Here is a 23,024-nt window from a genome sequence, read left to right as displayed (position 1 = left end):
TTCCAAGCGTCTGCTCGCGTTTGACTGACAAGTGGGCTGTGAGGGTCACACTCGGGTTGTCTCTTTCTTTCTTTTCTCTCGCGGCCTTTTCTTCTTGAAATTGTTGATAGCTCGAGCGGCATGGAAAAAAAAAGATGACCCCGAACGGGTCTGATATTTGCTTGTATGAGAGACGCTTGGTCCTGTTTGTGTCTTGGGGAGAGAGGCAAGAGAGCAAATTCAAAGCAACAAGGCTTCTTCAAATCCAAACCCGCACTCCCAGCAAGCCTGTCGGCTCCTTTTATGCACCAGCTTCAAACAGAGACTACTGCAATGGCTTATCCGCTGAGCTGCAGGTGTTGTTGACTTGTTTGTGGTAGTTGTTGGCCTTGTTATTTCCAAGGTAGTAAAAGTAAATGATGGTGGAAGGCCACTGAGCACTTCCTCACCCGCAACAGCGGCACCACAATCCCAACACCAGCAGCTTTAGCATATTGTCTATTTCCTGCTCTTATTGTGACATACAAGTCCCCAGCTAAGAATAAGTGCCTGCATAATCTTTTGGAAATATCTCATAATTCATCATTATCACATCCAGTTATATGCTGCCAAAAGCACAATGTAATAATACTGGAGCTGTGAGCTAAAAACACAAATAAGTAGGATGCACTATACAGATCATCTCTCCTTAAGATTTTTTTCTGCATCTTTTCCTTGATTAATAAAGGTAATTCAATCGGGAATAAAACACATCCATAGAAGAGGGCTTTAACTTTAATTATTACTGCTGGCACTGTGCAATCCGAGCAGCACAATAAAGTCAGGGGAACCTGAAGACTTAATGAGAAGGGGAGCCATATTATCAGGCGCCCACCCACCCACCCATTGCCACCTGAGATTTGCTTGATTGCTGTTGGACCGGAGAAGAAAATGAGAAACGGAGGAGGTGGGGGCTCCAATAGCCCTACAATTTAGCCCCACAATTACTCCCTGGCTTTCATTAGGCCAGTGTTGTGATATGAGGGCTTGTCTTGGTGCATTCGCCCTCCAAACCTGTTGTCACACACAACAAGTTCGTGTACAGGAATTTACAAGGGACCACACACGTATTCAAAACACACACAATGAGAGGGGGTACACAGACGTCTGACAAACCCCGAGGAGATGTGACTCTGGGTTTCTATAGTGACGAGAGAGGTCGTGAATAAAATGAATGGACTCGTGCACACACACGGGCACTTGCACAGGGGAAATACATTAATACACTCAGGGAAAAAACGCACACACAAACACACACTCCTCAGGGTCACAGTTTAATTATGTATGCGCTTGTGTATGTGTGTCCAGCAAATATTACTACTAATTACAAGAACCTAAGCTGCTGGCCACTACTAGCTGTAGATAATTCCATCCGTCCTTCCTTCCTTCCGGGCCGGTGATCACTGTGTGCACTTGCATGTGTGTGTGTGTGTGTGTGTGTGTGTGTGTGTGTGTGTGTGTGTGTGTGTGTGTAATGTGTTCTTTGTCTTCATTTCTGCAGACAGTACTGTATATGCATGTGTTCATTGATGCAAATTCACAGCACATAAAGCTGTTGTGCCATTGTGCCTTTTTTTATTTTTGCCTCTGGGTGTTTCTATGTATTTTTGAATGTGGCACAGTGTGTCACAGATTAGTGCCGACAGAGATTCACAATCAGCTGTTCTGCAGTTCTCCCAGGATCCTCATGACCTTGCTGGTAGTAATCAGAGCTGTAATTGCGCTGCAGGACTCTATGGGGCGTGGAGACCTGCCGTTGAGTTTCTGTATGTGTGTTTGTACTCTCCTTGGGAGAGGTGGGGCGCTAACTGCTCATACATTCAGATGTAGGCATAAAGCATGTGTTCAAACACAGCACACGCGCCCTTCTCTCTGTCCTGTAGCACCCGCCCACACTACTGTGCATTTTATATCACTTAGTCAGACTCACTTCTTTCCCCTGTTGTACCGAGCTCGATGCATTTAACCATCTGGACCCACACTGGGAGGTAGTTCAGTAACAGGATAATACCATACAGGAGAGGGAAATTTGTCTCAATGCCATAAAAATGCTATTGAAGAATTCAAGATTTTGTTTTTGTGTCAAGAGTAGGGAAATTCCAGTCTCTGAGGCATCTGATAGGCATCTGTATTTTCTTCCCTCTGCTTAAAACGTTGCTAAATCAGAGAAAGCAACAGCTCTTAATTTGTTTCCCTGCAGTGGGGTCACTGTGACAACAGTGCTGATAATATAATACTGTAATACGTCCCTTAAAAATGTAAACATTGTAAATCTGAACATCTGCCATTGCTGTCTGAGCACAACATATGAAATCTGTTATGTGTGTAACACACAACAACAAAAAGGACGCCCACTGCGTGTTGCATGGCATGAAACCTCAAAATTTCAAAAGCTTGCAAATTTCAGGGGATATCTCACTGTAAATGTCAACTCTCACTGTCTAACTTTGAACTACTTGAACTATAATTCAAGGCATCATTATCTTGATTGATCGCTGGCATCAGACAGGCAGTTTGACAGTCAAATCTTTAGACAGAGAAGATTGATAGGCCCCGTGAAAGGGGAGTGGGGCTGTAGCAGTTGCTATAGTAGTTGCTATAGTGCTCAGCGGCTCTGCTGCATGGAAACTTGCTACACTGAATATGTTCAGAAGTTTAAGCCCTGTTGATGATCGTATTTTCCCAAGGAATACGTTAGCAATTTAAACTGTTTTTTTAAAAAAAGTAATGCACCTAATCTTTAATTAGAATCTAAATTAGAATCGTACGTGATCACAAGACAAATGAAAAAAATTAACCTGCATAAAACTTGCGAGTGGTTTATGTTGACTGGGGACATAATAATAAGTATCAAGAATAAATTCTTGAAATACATCAAATCACAATGCTTTACATCAGCATCTTTTATTGACCACAAATTAAACACTATTTCAAAATGGTGGAAAGGAAATGAATGCAATCAAAATCAAACTTGAAAATTAACTAATCAGACTACTTGAAACCATTTAGAGAACATTTCGAAGAATAGTTCAACATGAAGGTTAGATGAAAAGATACTGGCAGCTTTACTCGATATTTCAGTGATCCCAATGAACTGGGTTGAATGAGCCTCTCAAACTTTAGTAGTCTGCTGAGACAAGCTTCTCCTCCATATACGCCAGGTTTGCACTTGTATTTTTTGTGCACTTGCTCATGCAGTTTGGGCAAACGGGAAAAAGTAAAGCACAAAAATTTGTACAACTACTCAAGTAATTTAATGTAAGTTCAATACCATCACATTTACGAAATTGTATGTGTTATTACTTTGGTCTACATTTGTCCAATTAATATTAATGAACATGAACAACTTTCAGCCAAAGCCAGGGGCTAAAGAAGTAAAACTCATCAAGATGTAAGATCTAGGGCTCCCCTTGTGAGAGTTGCATCAGCACTTACTGTATCTTCTACTGGAAAATTCAACGTTTACTCCCTTTTGCATTGTTACTCCCTTGGGGAGATTGTACTGGGCAAATTACTTCGTGAACTTTGAAGCCTTAAATGAAAATATATAGTAAATTTGTAAGTTTCCAAACAATTTTTTTTTTACACTGCATAAGTAAACCCTACTCCGCAAATGTGCCTCAATGTGGATGGACTGCAGGCCAGGTTCTTTCCTTTCACCGAACCTGCTGCCTCCGACAGAATGAAAGGGAATGAATAAGATGCAGGTACAGAGTTTTATTCAAAAACACTTTACTTCACGGGTCGAGAGTGGACCCGCATTGTTCATTTATGACATTTACAGACTGTCAGCCTGTCTTGGACTCCAGTGTGTGTTTGCAGGGTGTGAGTCTGTATTCTAGAGTGGAGCCACTTACCTTTAACTGGTCTAATAAAGATAGACGATGGATGTGTGGATTTAAAAGGCGGAAAAATGCAGGCATCAAGTTGGTAGAGTTGAGACAAATGATCGATGAAGGAGGATGACTTAGGCAAATGAATGTATTTGACACAACAATGAGGAAAACACTATCTGGTATTTGACAAACATTTTCATTTCATCCTAGAATTTGGATTTACCACCAAGGTAAACATTGTTATTTTTGCGCCGTTCTGACAGTTTTAAAGGAAGATAAGCAAAAGCAAAGAGCCCCCAAATAGCGCAGACCTCCCAGCCCATATGCTGCTTCATCCAAATCCTGCATTACCATCCCCATCTGACCTACCTATGTGTAAAATGTTATGTATTGGTAGAGATATCATATGCCCTATATGCCCTACTTCACAATGGTGAAGAATCCTTATAAAAATTCCTCCCAAAAATGTATCACCTGTTATCAATGTCGAACCCTTTCTTTGATCAAATCCGTCCATAACTTTTGGAGTAATCCTGCTAACAAACAAACAAACAAACAAACAAACAAATCAAACCAATTACATTACCTCCTTGAGGAAGGCAATACAGTCCATTACTCCATCCTCTTTGGTTCCCCTGTGTCCTGGGGGACTTGCAAGATTTGAACACAAGACTATTTACAGCTTAAATGACTTAAATGCTGAAGTTACAACTAACCCAGACATTTTGTAGGTTAACTTTCCCATAGGCTAACTCACAAACTCAGAGGAACTTGACAATAATGTCAACCTCATGGCTTTAAGTGAAAGGTCAGAGGATCAGTAAAGTCAGCATGATTTCTTCTCTGGGAACCACAACTATGTACTGTTTTAATAAAAACATTTTTTTTTTTTAAATGTCACTGGGTGTATATATAAAAAATAAAATAATAAATTCAAGGACATGGAAGTACACTGGATAGTCTGTGATTGTACAGATTTCTGAATCCATTGCAGTCAAAATATTTTTTTAAATGACATTCCCATCTGTGGAGCTACACACTAACCGCTGGCACGGCTTAAAGAGATGCTGCATGGTTTTTCTGCAGCAGTGACAGTTCATGTGCGGGCGACCAGACGCTGTCTTCAGATGCCCGAGAATGCCACAAGTTTTAAACTTTAATGGTAAGTTTCCCTGTTCACAAAAACACTCTGAATAAACAAAATGAACACAAAACGCTGATGGCAGAGGAAAATACAATATGTTGTCGTCTGCGAGTCAGGCACTTACAGCATGAAGCGAAGAGGAGAATCTCCTCAGACAAAGGACCAAGCGTTATACATAGTATTCTTTGAGACAAAAGTATCAACCATGGCCCCCTGTTGAAAAAAACACCTAATATTGTCTAAGTAGAAAGAGCCACTAGCCATGCATGAGCTGGTGTCCTGATGTATGCAATCAAAAACTCAATCGTCGGAGAAGAGGGCCTCCTCAGAACATCTGAAACGCATTCAGCATGTTTTCCATATTCCTTTACACATAACACAATTTCACCAGAGTAAACTATACAGCAAACAATTCCTATTATATTCTACTTTCACATACAATTAATACAACCAAGGAGAGTGTGTTATCTGCTCGTGTCTGTCAGACGTTTAGTCAAACTAACCGTAAGTGCTCCTGCGGTGAACCCCCCCCCCCCCCCCCCGTCACAGAGAGCCCCCTGCACGCTACAACACGGCATCCTCCACAATTAGCATGATGACAGGATCCACCATGATGAGACGACTTATTGCCAACAACACATGCTAATGATAATTGTAATAGCGGCAATCATTTCCTCGATACTCTCCCCCTCTCATTTGCATTCTCTGCTTGCTTCTTCCCCCTCGCCGCTCTCTGTCTTTTAACTTTTACTTTCTTTTTTACTATTTTGTCTTTGTGTTCCTATGTACTTTGAAAAACCTTTATTTATTCCCTGTTTCTCTCCCCGTGTCTCTCCCCTAACCTTCTCATTCCCATTGTTTTCATTCATTATTACTTCCCTTGACACCAACTGCCAACCAGGCAACAAATCAACATCTCTTTAACTTTAGCACCACTTAACTTTTATTGTGCTTATTCGGCAGCTTGTTTGTTTGTGGGAGATGGATACTGGGCGTGATAAAGTGATACAGCGCCGCAGTGTGCCCGTTGGCTGGTTCAGACAGGGACTTAAATCAGCATTATTGTGCCTTGCGTGGCCGGGTAGTTATGAAATACAGCTGTCAGGTTGCTGTAACTCATCCGAATTTCCACTGAGAGCCGACATTACACTCAGTCATGGAGGAAATCATGATTTGTTAACTGCTTGTTAGTCATAAATAAAACCCTAACATATGTAATGCATTGTTAATTGCTCATCTTATGAGAGACCGAGGGGAAGCCGACGGATGCTGTGTGTTCATCTTTCTGTATTACAGTGATGCCTTGACATTATGCTGATAACAAAGGGCTTAAGTGGACTGCATCGGGGACCGGGAGTCGGTTCTGCAATACAAAGTATACACTGTTAAAAAGGTCGGTTAAATATGGGCAGTGTTGTTGTTTTGTTTATTTACACATATTACACCTATAGCATCCGTCATTGTTAATTCTCAGACCTGTGATCTTGGCCGCATTAATCTCCAAAATCTGCACTGCGAGGTAGCCTGGCTCCCTTTCCTCTTCAGTCTCAGTTATGTTGGGACATGAAATGCCTTCCACTGAAGTTTCGAGCCTAAGGGAGCAACAGTGAGCAAACTCTTAATTTTTTTAATCCTTTGTGTTTTTTTATGGGATGTGCTCATCTAGCACACCGCAAAATTGGCCACAATCTCACCGTCTATATCCAGATATTGGATATAAGAGATTTCATTCATTCAAACGTAACTATCTATACTGCTGTATCCCTCAGGGGGGCTGGAGCCGATCCCAGGTGACACTGAGCTCTAGGCGGGGGCAGACCCTGGACAGGTCGCCAGCTCATCACAGGGCCAACATACAGAGACAAACAGGAGACAAACAACCTTTCACACTCACACCTTTGGTCATTTTTAGGGTCTCCTATGTATTCTTATTGTGAAAGGAAAATCCATGCTCGTTTTCCAGTTGTGAAAAAAATATCTGCAATAGCAAAAACAAGTGTTCGCAGGTAATCGCTGCCCCATGCATTATTGGTCATGCGTCCATGATTACAATGTTTCCGCACAATAAAACAAAACAATTTACAAATTCACACTCATTAATGGTTTAAAATACAGAATCCAGACTTTTCCAAAACTCCTCCCTGTCAATTATACAATCATGTGTTTGAAAATCTAAATATTTTGTGTAACAAAGGACAAAGTGGACACCCACTGACAGACTGTCACATTTGATTAATAAAACACAAACACTTCTTCCTCCTGATTAGCTTCTTACTTCATAATTTTTTGATCCTTTTGTGGTCACACAAATATTGAGCGACACACCAGAACTGTTTCAAAAATGTGAAAACATCCTTTGGAACGGTGTAAAAATGTGATATCTATATTTGATTTCAGAGACAGACCTGCTGGGTATGTGGGCATCAATGACAGAGATGAGAATAACGTCTTTCTGCACTGTCTGCACGTGTTGTCCATGTCTGCTGAAGCGCTGGATCACACTCTCTTTTTTTGAAATCTAATTTATTTCGAGCGGGACTCATGTTTTCCAGGCTGTGAGCTTGTGACTCCACTTCTGCTCTGAAGCGTTCCTCGAGGACGGAGAAGACAACCGACTGCTTCTCTCTAGTAATGGAATCTTTCTCCCTCTCTCGCCAGTCACGACCCCTCTCCCGCTCTCCCTGCTGTCTGATGATGTCTGTCTCCTCTCCCATTTTTCCTCAAGTCATCAACCACCGACTGCACCAAGTTGTCGTCCTCACCACTCTCCTCTCCCCACTCATATCCCTCTCACCTCCTCCCTTGAACCTCTCCATCACTGTCACCCTACGCTCTACTTCGCAGGACAACAGCCATCAACACACACACACGCACGCACACACACACACACACACAACTTCTTTGTCTTATTCACACACACGCACCAAAATCATTCCTCTCTTTCTCTTGCAGTCACCCTCCCTCTCGCTCACACACACACACACACACACACACACACACACACACACACACAAAGTGCCCATCTCTGTTTCTCTCTGTCAATGTTGTGGAACGTTTCGACTCGCTTTGGGATGCCTCGACTCATCCATCACTGTGGGGCGAGACTTGGATGTGTTATGTCACCTCCTCACCAGCATATTGGTGCTTTTTGTGTTCTTGTATAAATGTATGAGGGTTTGCGCATTTTAACAGTTGTAGGATTTTTCCGCGCAGTGTGTGTTCATGAAAATACTGTAAGTTTGTGTATTTGCACATGTTAACGTGTATAGTCGAGGTCTGTGGGCGTCTGTTCCATCCCGGGACTCTCTGTGGGAAATCATTATGGTGGAGCGTTGATGGATTGGATATAAAGCTAGAAGGTCTTTATGGTCCTGAGATTTCATCACCACATACTGTAAAACACATTTATATGAAAATCTGCATTAATTTAATTCTGCCAACATGTTTACAGCATAGGTTTACAGGGATGTTCAGCAGGTCAAAAAGTTTCACATGTTAACCATCTTAATCTAATTTTCACTAATGTCATTAATTAGAAGGATATTTATAAATCAACGTATTTGACACGTACGACCTGATGTTATAACTAGATGTAAAGGATTGCAGAGGTTATCACAGTTCATCACGGGGAACCATGTGAACCAAAATGAATGCAAATCTATAGTGAATGAGCTACTTCAATCTGGACCAATAATGTAGTGATGGAAGGACTGACCATGACACACATTCCCGTTCTACTAGTGTGGTTGACAAAATGTTTTCTTTCATCTTCACATCAATTGTTCAGCATGAATATCACAATTCTCATTAAACAGGACCACAGTAATAACAATGTTCAGTATAAGAAACTTCCCCAATGATTGTGTATTCACACTCACGCCAAAAAGCCCCATTACTCCAGTTTACATGCTTCCTTTTAAATGTTAGACTACATCCACACTGCTACATTTTCTATTTCATTCACGAACTAGAAACATCAATGGTCAAAAGTGAGACGAGGGATTTGTACTGCTAGTGTTTACAACACTTTGCCTTCACTGCTGGTAATCGAGTCGAGACCGGTATTGTAAGAACAAATCAGAAAGTGAGTTTACAGACATCTCAGTTTGTGCCTGTCCATATTTCAGCGTCTTCAACGCCGCCCCAGAGTTTTCAAACTAAATTTGGGGCGATTTGCGTTTCTCTTCCGTTTTGGGCCCTCGGAAACTCAAGAGCATTGTTGATGGCAGGTATAAACGTAGTAGCAGTGATGCATTTTAAAACAAAAAGATAGTAATGTGGTCGTAGCCATCAGTGGATTTATACGTTCACTTTGTTGTAAATGTTATATTTTGGTTTCATCTGGTTTAGAAGGTTTATTTAAAATTACTATACTTCTGCCATGAGCCTTCTCAGGGTCGAGAGAAGCACTTTACTTTGGTAAGAGATTGATTAGGTGTGACTGTTTGTCCAAAGTATGACGTTCAGTACTGTTACCTAACTGTGTTGTCCAGATATTTTATGTGGTTATTTGACATCCTAAAATGTTTTCTACTTTCCAATGTTTTGATAAAGAAATGAATCAGTGTTACCACCAGGCACTTTGTTTTTCACCTTGATAACCTTTAAAACAAATACAGTGAATACGCGATAGAAGTGAGAAATACAACCAATATTGCCATAATATAAAAAAATAGCATTTGTTTCATGAAATATGATATTCTATGTATTAAATATTTATTGCTTATACATGCATATAGTGTTATGATATCAATTTCCATTTCTTTTAACAACCAGTCAAAAGTTAACATCAGAAAATAAGTCAAGTTCAAACATTTCTTTAAAAATCTTAACAGATTTGTCCACTGTGCCATATTTCCAACAAGCTTACCATTTTATTTTTCAGTAGCTCAAGACGCTGCTCATCACTTAATACTGTTAGACTCCAACCTCTCCCCATCCATCATTTTGTGTAGCACTTATCTTGTAACACCTCGCAATGGCCTCAAAATAACAGATAATGCGTCACGGAGACCAGCACAGAGGGCTGCTCTTCACTGTGGGCCACCGGGGTCACGCGGTTCTGTACGTTTTTTCTTTTTTCTTCCTCAATCACTCAGTACAGTGTTCTTTATAATACCGCCGTAACCGCACCACTCAGTCACATGAAGAACTGGCAGCCGCATGAGAATGTAAATTAATGAGAGCGACAAGGTTAAAAGAGTGACCCCCCCCCCCAAAAAAAAAGAAGGGATAGTGAGAGAAATAATATATATAAACAGACAAAGAGAAAGAGACAGACAATACACTCCTCTTCATGCACTGCAGTCTCCGTGACTATGAGTGGCCCTTCGGTAAGTGATCCAGACAGCAAGTCGTTTAAAAAGCCATTAGGAATGTTTCAAATCCCCTTGGAGAAAATGTTACAGAAAATAGAAAGTGCGTAATGGAACAAGATGTATCTAATCACACCGACCGTCCACCGTCAAGAAGGAGCACGTAGATTGCCTCTCCAGCGAGGAGCGTGGCTACCTGCCTCTCTACCCCACTGGTCTTTTCCATTCCCTGCCTTTTTAATCTCGCTGAGTGATTTTGAAATGCTGATTTGCATGTTGGGCAGCAGCTTGAGGTGAGGCCTTCACTTTTCCCTGACCTTGCCATCCCCCGGTAGGTCTCTGGTGGGTGTAATACATCTTAATAGATCAGCTTGGCTGGCACTGAATTATAGCCAAACACTGCCGGCCTGGATGTTTTTAAATAGGTGCTGTAGCCTAATGGAACTGAAATCTCCATGGCGAGTTATTAGTCAGCTGAACCACCCAGCAGCTCCGCGAGAAGATTCCTCCCATAAATAAACAATATTGTCTATCTTTCAGTCCCGTTGTCCTTATTTAAAAGCCTTCAGTGTGATATACTGTAAATGTTTCTTTGCTGTCAAAACCATATTTCTCCAAGATTATATCAGAAGAAGAGGTGGGCTGCAGGAAGGTTACAGCAGGACCCTAAATTGCCCTGTGAGGACTGCTATCTAGTGTAAACGGCCTTTGTCTTTTCCCCGTTATCCACCAATAGAGCTCCATGGTGCTGACAGCTGTGGTTATTGAGAGATCTGTGAAGCAACTATCAAGCCTATACACAGAGGAAGCTGACGCAATGGCTGTGAACCTTAAGGTCTTGAGCCTAAATAGAATATAAAATGGGCAAACCTTTAATCTACTTTTTTTCCCCACTCCCAAATAGGTTTCAGGGAAAAGGGAATTGCTGTGTTGATTACAAGTCCTAACACATTTTACTTGGCATAACAGAGCTACTCAGGTCGCAACCTGACGATCAAGCGACCCAAACAGGACATGAAGGAGATACCTACACATAAGACCGAAGCTGAACCTTTATAGTCAGAATATTCCAGCCAGCAGCACTGCGCATACCAGCTCCTGGTTCCTCCTGATGAGATTGTTGGACGGGGTTTTACCCATCTACCCCATACAAGCACTGCCTGTGGTTGCTGGAGGTTCTTAAACAGCAGAGAAGTGAGAGAGAAGAAGTTTAGGTGTTAACATACAAGAGAATAGGGTTCATGTTCCGTGTCCCTTGGGCACGTCCTGATTTTGCCAAGTGGCTGTTGTGCTGAGGCCAACAATTTGTATGAGGCTCAGCTCAGCCAGTCTACGCTTGTGATGGCACTTGGCAAAATCAGGATGTCCTTACCTTGAAATTATGTTAAACTGAGACCACATGGTTAAGATCAGGGAAAAAATGAATAAATCATATTTTTTGTTACAGACTGAAACGTCCCGCTGCTCTTCTCCCCTAATCTCCTCCTTGCTGATTGGCTGGCGGTGAAGTGGCGGTTTCTCTTTTCGGCTGACGTCCCTACAGAGCTCGGCACCAGTGGACCCTAGTAAGAAATAGCTTTTTTCCTTTGCTTTTCTCCAGCCATCGCAAGCTGGGCAATTTGCACCTGGGTGTCCCCTACCTTCCACTTCACACAGTGTGAGAACACTGAATTTACAAAAAGGGTAGTGACAGAGACATGGCAGATTAAGAGACAGGAAGAAGGAAGAAATCTTATCTGTGAAAGAGGAAGAGATCGAACGTCTGACTGGAAAAGGAAAAAGGAAAATACGTATGAAATGGAGAGACAGAGGAAGTTGGGGAAAAGATCATGTGGGAGAGAGAGAGAGAGAGAAAATGCTATATGAGCCAAGCTGTTTCCTCATATAAACTCCAGATAATGTCAAGAGAATCAGGCCTTTTCACACATGTAGCACACGAGAGGAGAGTGTCCATGTGAGATATGTTATATTTAGTTTAATCGACGGATGATGCCTGGGAGTTTTCAATGCCCGCTGACTTGGTGTGAATTCTTTGGACAGCGACCTCCTCTACATGACACAGACTTCATACAAAGGAGCTGGAAGGCTAAATTCGGTTTATTCAGCTTTTTCTGCTTGGCACATTTGCGCTCTAACATGCACACAAGTTAATATCTAGAAAGGTTCATGGTTGCAGTGCGTGTGTGAAAGCACACCTTTTGTTACAGTCTTCAAACGAAAAGCAGTCTCCTTTTCAGTGTGTGGCACTCTCTCTTACCATCCAGCCATCCGTGCATATTCCTCATTTACGAGATGTCCTCCGCTCTGACTCATTTCCCCAGACGCACGCTTGGTGTTTTTCCTTGAGTGTGAAACAGCCTCAGTGATGTTGTCCAAACACTTTCCAGCTCACAATCCCCCGGACAGCGAGCGAAAACAACTGTCACTAATCATTACATTTTTTTTTGTGTGGGTCCTCTTCTGGATGTATTTTGTGGTGTGAATTCACAGGTACATAATCGCTGCCAGGGGAGCTACGGGATCCTGTTAACTCTTTGTGGAACAGATCCAGGACCTGCAACAGCTCTGACTGTTTCCTATCATTTTATCTTTTTAATTAGTGTGATGGACTTATGGCGAATAGGCCCAGCTCACTTGCACAAATGAATCAAGTCACACACCATTAGATGGTTGGTTGGTTGTTACCGCTCCTTGTGATACTGCTGGCTTTAAAGGTCAGAGCTGTTTCGCTGCTCTCCCTCAGGTGCCGTGTCTGAAAGTGGCCACTGGCAACTAGTCTGCAGTCACACTCCTCTGCTTATTGTTAATCAGAAGCACCGTAATCATCTGTATCTTAAGCTATCGACTTAAAAAGGCGGGCACAGCATGTGCCACGAAACTGCACCTCGGCTTCCTTGTGTCTGGTCCACTCACCTGTTACTTCAAAAGGCCGGGAAGAGCCCAGGGTGTAACGACCTAACTGAGACATAGTGCACCCACTCCGGCTTTAAGATTGGTAATGGTGCGTTCACACCAAACGCGAAGCAAATTTTTCGCACTATGAGATTACATGCAAATGCAAAGACGTGAGTGGTCATTCGCTTCACTCGCTTGAGTTGAAATATTTGAACTCTCCCAAAGTCACTGACGTCCTTGTGCAAAAGAGAACGGGCTGCTCACACGAGTGCACACAAAATGATCCTGCGGCGAGTAACGCAACGCGAAAATTCACTTTGCTTTTTGGTGTGAACGCACTTATAAGAATAGACACCCCAACATTACATACTTTTACCAACACTAAATTATGTTTTAATTTATCTGCAGAAATAGCTGGAGGTGGGTCAGCTTACTGTAATAAGTGTGAGCTGAACTTGTGCAGAGCTGCAGTTCTGTGGTGAAACCTTTATGAATTCAATGGTGGCCTTTTGGTACACTGGAATATTCCTCACACCTTAATCATAATCAGTCCAACAGTAGAAATGTTTGTCCCATATGTTTGTAATAATAAGTGGCCTTAACATGATTGTGGAGTGTGTCTCTGTGTGGTTTGTGTGTTTGTTCGTGTCATTAAATTGCACATTGCTGTGATTGGCCGTGTTCATATTGTTTATTCATATCCACAAATGTAAAGTGCAGCAGGCCATCAGCAGGAAAATCTGAGCCGAATAGTAATGACCAGGGTAAATCAGGAAGAGAAGAAGAATGCTAAACTGTGTGTGTGTGTGTGTGTGTGTGTGTGTGTGTTTGAAAGAGAGAGATAGAGAAAAGGGGGGAGAAATGTAAACTTGACTGATGAGTGAGGGTGAGCGGGAAGGAGCAGGATGGAGATCAACACATGCATATTCTATGCTGATTCACAGTTGTACACACACTCTTTCTCAGTTGAATTAATACACATGATTGCGAATACATATGCATGTGCAACTGGAAACTCATGCAAAATTATGTAGTGATGGCATCGTGCCTACGTCTGGACGGCTGCAAGACACGAGGCCACTAAGAGCTCTGTGATAAAAAACAATACTGGTTATTCTAGTATAGCTGTATAGCTATCCTGCTAGCCAGCTACACAAACAGTGAGATATCCCTTTCTGGGAACATTGGGGATTTCTGTAGAAAGCACCCCTGAAGACCCCTAAAAGCCTGCCTCAATCTCCCGCAATCTCCCGCTGGTTTCAGGGGGCCAAGAACTCAAAGAGGCATCGCTTTGAGAAACAAATTTGAAAGTTTTCAGTGGGCTCAGAGAAAATTAAAAAGAGAGAAACAGAGACGAGGAGCGCAGAGAAGGACAATGGGGAAAAGTCTTCACAGAGAAGCAAAGTCAACATCACCAGTTGAGAGAGGGAGAGAGGGAGGCTAAATTGTGTTTTGATGCTTTGGCAACATTGTTTTTTTTTAACCTTTCATGCCAATGAAGAACGTTTTAATTTCAATCTGAGAGAGAGAGAGAGAGAGAGAGAGAGAGAGAGAGAGAGAGAGAGAGAGAGAGAGAGAGAGAGAGAGAGAAATCGAGAGTCAGCACATGGATAAATAAAATGTGCTTAAGGCAAAGCCTCACAGCAAAGACCTCCTGGAAGAAAGGCAAGACAGGGAGGAGCAGAACATCTATGTGAGGATAAAAGGAGATGTGTAATCGCACAGTTGTTTCTTTCTCTCCCACAGGCCCCTTGGAAAACAACTGGCGCTTTAAGCTTGGACAGATAGCAGACAGAGGGATGGCGGTTTGAGAGGAGGAGAATGCCGCAGAGGGTTGGAATCCGCACACGCACACATACACTCACTCACGCACACGCGCGCGCACACACACACACACACACACATACACTCACGCACACGCTTACTCACACGTTCATCCACATGCAAAAGATGCATAAGCATGCAAAGACACATACAGAGAAAAAAAAATATTTCACACACACACACACACACACACACACACACACGTGCACAAACAGTGTATATCTCCCACGGGAGCTGTGATGATAGAGATGGAGCGCAGTGTGTATTGACTGTGACTGTGACACAAAGCTGCATCCAGCACAAGAACCTCAGAGGAAAAAGGCTCCGCTTCAAAAACAAGACCTCCAGTCTGCGGCTTCCGACGCTCTCTCATTACATTTTGTGAACTGAACACAAACTCTCGAGAGATGCTTCCATGCTTTGGACAGACATAAGGGGCCGATTAAATCTGTCAGATTATGTGACGACAACACAAATTACACATCACGGTTTATCTTATGATTAAAGGTTTCCTATGTGTATCAAATGTCAAGGAAGGGAAGTCAAATCATGTTCACGGCATCATTTCAGTGCCAGAGACGGTATAGAGCATATCTCTACGAAAAAATTAAATGCATAATAATGTCAAGTAATACTTACTGAGACATTTGTGTTCTCACATATAGCTCCTTTTTAAAAATTCTGCAAAAGGTCCAGACTTCAGTGCATGTCTGGAAGCAGCTTTTTATCCTTCTATCTGTAAGTCTGTCCCTCTGCTTGTCTCTTACAGTAGCACATTATGTTACTATAAGTCCTCATATTGAGTTTGCAAGCAAATCCAACTATTAATTAGAATCAGCCTTATTTCATATTTCTGTGCCCGCAGGATCCTGTAAACATAATTGTTTTGGCTCTAATGGCCTTTTGTTGCACCAGCTACTCCCGCTCCTTGGTTGGGGTGTCGTGTCTCCATGGTGGGTGGTGGAGCCTTTGCACGTGGCGATCTCCTGTTCCAGATTTGAGGAGGGTGAAAACATGCGGCTGGCGCCACAACGGTAACATATCTCAGCCTGTACTCTCTGCAAGCCAACAGTTGGACTGGACCAGTCAAGTCAGAAGGGTTATTTATAGCAGTTATCTGAGAATGCATCACACATACTGTATGCTGTATTGTATGCAAGTAGAAAATACAAGTCCAACACAGACACAGAAACACACGGTGTTTCAAATTCAGGCAGGAATAAACAAAAGATAGTTGGCTGGTTAACTGTGAATCACGTGTGCAGCCTAGTCATGTTGAGCCAATCGACACACTGTATAGATAATTTCTTTACTTCTTTGCTTCTGTTAGGGTTAGGGTTAGTTTAATTAAAAGACGCAGTCCTCCAATGTATTTATACACTGCACATCGCAACATGCACACACTGCAGGTGGGGAAACTCAAAGCTTGACAGGCCTGCTGTGCCTAGTTACTTTTGCTTTAATTGGGAAATCACTGTGTTTAAAGTGACTAATAATGACATGCATCATAATTACTTGTAAAGAGCATGTCCTGCAGGCTCATATGAAAGCAAATGATATCAGCGGTGAAGAAAATTGCTATTAGTTACATACTGGAATCATTCGGCAGGTGTTTGACAACATTTTTATAGCCCTGGCAGCGTCTCAAACTTCCACTACTGCACCACGAATGGTTGAGCCAACAGATGTTCCTCATAATTTGCAGCATTTAGTGCTCCTGTTTTGAGATGCAACATTGGTAATTATGATGCAGTTGCTGACAGACGAAAACATCACGTCTCAGCCATGGATGTATACATTTTATGGTACTTTGCAGGTTCTGCTGTGAAATATTTCATCCTCTGCATCTGGCATATTGTCAACTGTAACAGTAAATCAGACAATTATAACAACACAAATAATGCTAGTATATGATCTGATCAGTTAAAGAAAATAATCTTAGATTAAGTCTGCTTAATGGCTGTTTTATGGTTTGTTCAATGTGTGAAACAAGGACGTATTTACACTGTTTTGGAACCAGCACCAAGTCACCACCACATGCTGTGCTGTAATTTTGGCGATATTCACTTGTAAAAATATCACCCGGAGAGAAAGTTAAAAGCTCATTCACGTCTGTCTGCTGCTGTGTGGTCGGTTGAATGAATTGCATAGCTGTGCATGCAGGGGAAAAGCAAACAAATGCTCTGTTAGTGTAACAGAATCTGTTTGCATCAGCATCAAAGAAAGAGAACCTTCCAACGTGTACCTGACTGTCAGTCCGTCAGTGTTCCTGACAAAAAACACCACCCCACAACTTTGCCAACACATATGTATTAACCAAATCCTGAATCACAATATGTCAGCCTCTTTAGACTTTTTATTTGTCAGACTGTAAAATCCAGGATACTTTTTGTCAACATTTTAGCCTCAAATACAGTCATTGTGTCAGAAAACAGACAATTTTAAACAGATAAAAGCCCAATGAGCTGCAGTGTCCTGCTCACCAAACAAACTTCTGTATTTGCTAAAATTTTCACATGCTGCATGTTGCGTTCCTTTGCTCAAAGTGCCTCCCAAGTAACACAAGACCTAAGATACCTTGCAATTTAGTTTGGTTGGCCCCAGTGCGAATCAAGTCCCCTTACTCTGGCAAAATGTAATGCCGCACTCTTTCCCTAGAGGATTACAGGACCATGTTTTAAAGCAAGAACAAAAAATTGGAATGGCCTCAAGGCGCACTGGGAGGCACGTTGGGGGAATTAAGCAAATGAGAAAGATATTCTGTCCGTTCCCTAGGGTGATGGATGAGAGATGAGTGTTGGGATAACAAGGGATCAGAGGCGAGAGGAAGAATAATGAGGATCTGCCCCGACTATCCCACTCATCCCTCCACCCATCTACACATCCAGTGGCTCCGCTAATGTTGCTTTAACTTCCTTCACTTGAACTACGATATAAAAACGTTTCTCTTCTTCGATGATTACAGTAGGAAATTCTTGTTGTTCTCATGACCCTTGTCAAAAAGCTTAAGACCCCTAGTGCGAACAGAGCAGGCATCGATGACAACAACCACTGATCAAGTCAGATACAGTATGAAAAGGAAGGTGCTGGGGTGGAGTAGGGTTGCGAAGTGGCGTGCAGTAAATAAAGAAGAGTAGGCAGGTTAAAGCATCTTAGATAGAGCGAGCAATGTGAGCTTGTGTAAGGGAGGAGGGGGGCTGGCATAGACATCTCTACTGTCAGCTGATGTGCTGCACAGTGGCTGAGCTTGACTTCATGGCCTGCCTGAACTGATGCTATACTCAGTTATGTGGATCGATATTTGCAGTTTATGTCTACCTGCAAACTAGTTGCTCTGAAATTATCTATGAGTGACGAAATACGAAAATGTTCCAATGTTCAGATTCAGCCACGCACATCAGTAAATTCGATTGCAAGTGGCCACTTTCCTCAGCCCCTGCAGTGAACCTCTTGGGCCCCCTTCCTCTTCAAATTGTCCACAAGAATAGATTCCATAAAAAAAAAGAGAAGCTTTTTAGACTTCAAGGATACACACAACACTTGTTGAATGAAGACTACTGTATAACTTTCGTGAGTTTACCAGAAAGCGCCACAAACAGCGATGTTTGGCTTCCCCCTGCTTCCCCTCTGACTCTGACTGCGTCCAGCATGACTGATGATGGGTGTGGTCAAAAGTTTAACTGGTCAGCGTCATACCGGGTGCTATAGTTGTTGGGGAACGTTGACATGGACGACTCACAAACATCCAACAGCAAGAGCAGAAAGCTTGGAGCAGAAGCTGCGCGAGTGCACAGAAGCAGCCTGACCGCGAGGGGAAAGACTCAATCTGAAGCACGGGACATTTGTGCAGCAGCAGTATATCTGAGGGCAGACACCGTTTGGAGCAAGAGAAGCAAATATGCACACGCGCAGGGGGTCATTGAGAGAGCAGGCAGGGTATTGAGGGAAAGCGTTCCGAAATCTGAACGTGAAATGAGGAAACCATGCTCTCAAAATGAAAGATCACACTCTTGAATAAAGATGCAAAGAAACAGGCCGGCAGGTTGTTGGAAACCTTTAGAGAAAGTGTCCCTGGAAATCCTGACGGTTGCGGTGGTGATGGGGGAGGAGGGGGGTTGCAAGATGGACACAATTGCAAGATATTCAAAGAACGGCATCCACCGATTGATCGGCTTGAGCGACGCAGGCACGAAGATCATTGGTCAGACATGGTGACGGGGATCTGACAGTGTGGGAAAAGTGAAAGTGATGGAGATAAAATGGAGCAAGAGTGTATATTCAACTTTAATGTGAGAGAGGAGATCTTCCTTAATGAAGATCTTCCTAAGCTTCCAAAAATTACTGTTTCTTGTTTTGGAGATACATTCTGATAAACATTTGCCAACCGCAATAGAAACTGTACATGTTTCCCGTGATTCCTTCACAATAAAACCCACTCTGTATTTAGCAGCAGGAGGATATGTTGTTTTTTTAAATACATGCTTTGTTTCCTCTGAATCTGCGTGTGAATGGAATCTGAATCTTAAACAGGAATGGCAGAGCCCACCGCTCACAATAAAAAATGATAATTACAAAATCTAGATGTATTGAATTTGGCCAGATGGCTCAAAAGTGCCGGCGGGGTTGTTGCACAAAGGATTGTGACGTAGGTAAGTTTGTCATCTTTTCTTCTCCTCTCCTCTCGTACAGTACATGACTGCTCCCTGACTCTTACACATCTTTGAAGGTAGAAAACAACTCACATGGGTGACGTGGTGTTCACTTCAATTCGTGTCTTACTCCCCCACACCCCCAGCTTTGATGCTTTGATAAGGCGTTGCAGTAACACCACTGTCGGTAGGTAGATATTAGATACTCCTCTCAGCACTAGTCCTTGGTTTGCTAAAGTTTGTTGTTATTTTCAGAGAGCTTGGTTTGTTCATTGGTCATTTTACGCTTGTTCCAAATATTCAATGTGTGGAGATATTGTAGGCATTGAATACACTGACACAGACTAGATGCCCAACTGGAGTTTCTTAACAGTGCAAATCTCAGAGCGAAGATCCCTCTCTTTTGTGCCGTTCAAATGAAATATATCGTCTCGACTCTCATCTGTGATTCTGCGGCAGGCACAACCTCTGGCAGACCAGACATTCCTCACCTCTCAACGATCGCGGCTCTCACATTGAGCACGTCAACATGTCTTCCTCTCCTTCACTTTTTCAAATCTCAAACAGAATTATTCAGTCATCGCCCGTGGCTATGAAGACAAAGCAAGAAGCAGAAGGAGAGACAGAGAGAGAGAGAGAGACTATAGCAGAGACTCAGAGAGAGAGAGAGAACGGCTGTTTTTACTACGTAACTTAAATCCTTTTTTAAATCAACAGTGCTGATTTGTGATGGTGTTATATGTTTTACCTAGATGAAATAATTGGAAAGAGGAGTGTTTGATATTCAGAATTCTCTCTTCTCTTTCTTTCATGTCTTTCTCTGGGCATTGACGCTCTCTCTCTGTCCTCCTGTCACACTGTCTGGTTGTACTTACCCCCCCTCCCCCTCTTCTTCACTCAATCATCCTAAAAGTAGGGATTGGGTAATTTAAACCTTAAAATCTCATGTGGAGCTTTTTTTTTTTTTGTCGGTCAGGCTTGGTTGCGCTCAACCCCAGGGGGTGCCACTAAATCAAAGTTAAAACTACCTGTTACCCAGAGGAATCAGCAGGGGGCAGGAGAGGCCCTCCACGAGTAGCTATAGCAGCACCACCCATTCGTCTGGTCCGATGAGTTTGGGAATTGGCAGCGATCCACACTTCTCCGTTTCCTTGTTTTTTCTCTTCTCAGTCAAATGTGGGGCTCTTTAAGAAGACACGAGCCGAGCGCTCCAGATCAAAAGATGGCTGTTTTGATTACGTTTTAACATTGGTCTGGAGAGATTCTTCTCATAAAACGCTGTTTAATGAATTTGGATATTCCGGGATATTTTTCTGCTCAGGCTGATCATGTTCTTACAATTAACATTGCTGCAATGCTCAAATTATATTTGTCGTTTGATTATTGCAAGGCTCTCTCCGTCTCACCGCTCACTTTGATCATGTAAGCTCGGGGCTAATAACGCATCATACCGCCTAATAAAACTTACTACCTCTGTTTAACTGCGGAGCAAAGCAGATTTAAAAATCAGTTTGATCTCCGTGCAACTCCACCTGCAGTAAAATCAGCACAGAACCAAGCTGCTCTCTGCGTTTTCACAGGTTTTCTTCACCGCGTCCCATGTAACTTCCCTCCTCTCCCACGTTTTCCTCTGTCCAGGATTAACGGGCTTCACCATGAGGTGAGGGGTTTCAGGGTTGTTTGCTGAGGAGATGGCCACACAGTGTGTCCACCGTGTCAAGATTGGCTTCGGTGATTGAGCAACAGCGATGGAGAGAGTGAGGGCAAAAAATGCACACTTGCACATCTGCTTGGCTGCAAGGGGTCAGCTGGCTCGCCAGAATTACTCTGGTGCACAAACAAATATAATGCTGATGCGCATAGTACTCTAACCTTTTCCACAAACAAAGCACTGCTGTTAATGCAAACCACCAAGGGGTCCTGAACTGTAAATATTTACGGGGTTATACATATTGCCCAGGGAGAGATGACAAAAGACACGGAATCATTTAGCTGGACTTCGAGTGGCTGTGTGTCAAAGTCTGCTACCTCATTAGGGAGGCTTTCACAAAGAAAATGCTAATTGGCCTTACTTCCTAAATAAAGGCTTATTTCTCTCAGCGCAACACCGTGGCCTACTGCTAGACTTGTTTAATGAGATGGGTTGTCTAATGAAGGGTACCACAGTCTTGGATCGGGTGTTCGGTTCACCTTGGAGCGTAATGCTGCTTCCAGGAGCTCCCGTCTAATTCTCTCTCATTATTCGCCCTCCTCTTTCTCCGTCGCTGCCTTCACACCACCTTGTCAGTGCACACAGAGTTCGTCTGTAACAGGCTGGCCAGCAGAGGTAATGCTGTCATGTAGTTTGAATATTAGCTTTATTTGCCTTTTTGTGCTATCATTAAAAGTCCGGAGTGGCTCACTTTTTTTTTTAAGCTTTGGGAAAAGCTCGTTCAGGGCTACAAATTAGACAACACTGTCCATGATCAAAGGAGCACGCTGTCAGAAGTTCCAAAGTTTTTTTTTATCTAATTGGACAGTCTACACTGGCCAGTTTGAGGTGCAGGGGAAGATGGGAGTTAGTCAGAGGAATGACATGACGTCCCACAATGACTGTCAGTCCAGATCAAAGACATTGCGAGTACATATCAAGTGCCACAGCCCACTGAACCATCAGCCTCTCCAAATGGCTGTCATTTGGAGGCTTAAAAACCTCTGATCGTATCCAAACTAATGTTTAATGGCTTCAAATCGGAGCTTCCAGCTGCTACCTGAACTGCTTACGCGTCATCAGGGTCATTAGTATCAGCAACCGGATCCATATCGGATGTGGTATCACATTGTTAAGATTTTTGGATTTGTTTAAAAAAAGAGTAAGTTCATGCTCATGCTCGTGTTTTTTATTTTTATTTTTTACAATATATGATATATTGCATATTTATAGGAATACAGAGGCTGTAGAATCACTTTCAAATGTACATATAACACCTACCATAGGTTGACATTAGGCTTTGAAATGGCTTTGTTACTATTCTCGCAATAACAAGGTCAATAGAGTGTGTGATGATGAGATTATGAGTGATCGTATCCAGGGTCAAAAAGGCTTTTCTTAAAAGTTATACAATGAAGTATCAACCAAACACAAGAGTAAACAGGAGAAGCTCCACCTGAGTTATGGCTTTCAACAAAATTATGATTTTATGAAGTGGCAGCAGTGGGTATTACAGGACGATACAGGGGGAATATATTTTTTAATCATAAGACCTTTACAATGAAAGCATGGTTTGCCCATTGTTTGGCTTCAGTTTCTCAGAATTAGAACTCTCTGTGACTGATTCACTCAAATGGTCGAATGGGTTTCTGT

General features: G+C 42.6%; 1 long non-coding RNA gene across 2 annotated transcripts in view; it reads left to right on the top strand.

The window, feature by feature from the left end:
* Positions 1-20,613, top strand: part of LOC118302643 — a 30,203-nt gene extending 9,590 nt beyond the window's left edge. The window contains exons 2-4 of one of the 2 annotated variants that reach the window (XR_007030586.1): positions 11,761-11,878; positions 14,955-15,041; positions 15,898-20,613. This is a non-coding gene — a long non-coding RNA (uncharacterized LOC118302643). Of the gene's footprint in view, positions 1-11,760; positions 11,879-14,954 lie in introns of both variants that reach the window. The other variant, XR_007030585.1, reaches the window with a different exon arrangement.
* The last annotated feature ends 2,411 nt before the right edge of the window (positions 20,614-23,024 follow it).

Source organism: Scophthalmus maximus, chromosome 4 (assembly GCF_022379125.1).
Source record: "Scophthalmus maximus strain ysfricsl-2021 chromosome 4, ASM2237912v1, whole genome shotgun sequence".
Taxonomy (NCBI): domain Eukaryota; kingdom Metazoa; phylum Chordata; class Actinopteri; order Pleuronectiformes; family Scophthalmidae; genus Scophthalmus; species Scophthalmus maximus.
This window is presented reverse-complemented; position numbering and strand designations above follow the sequence as displayed.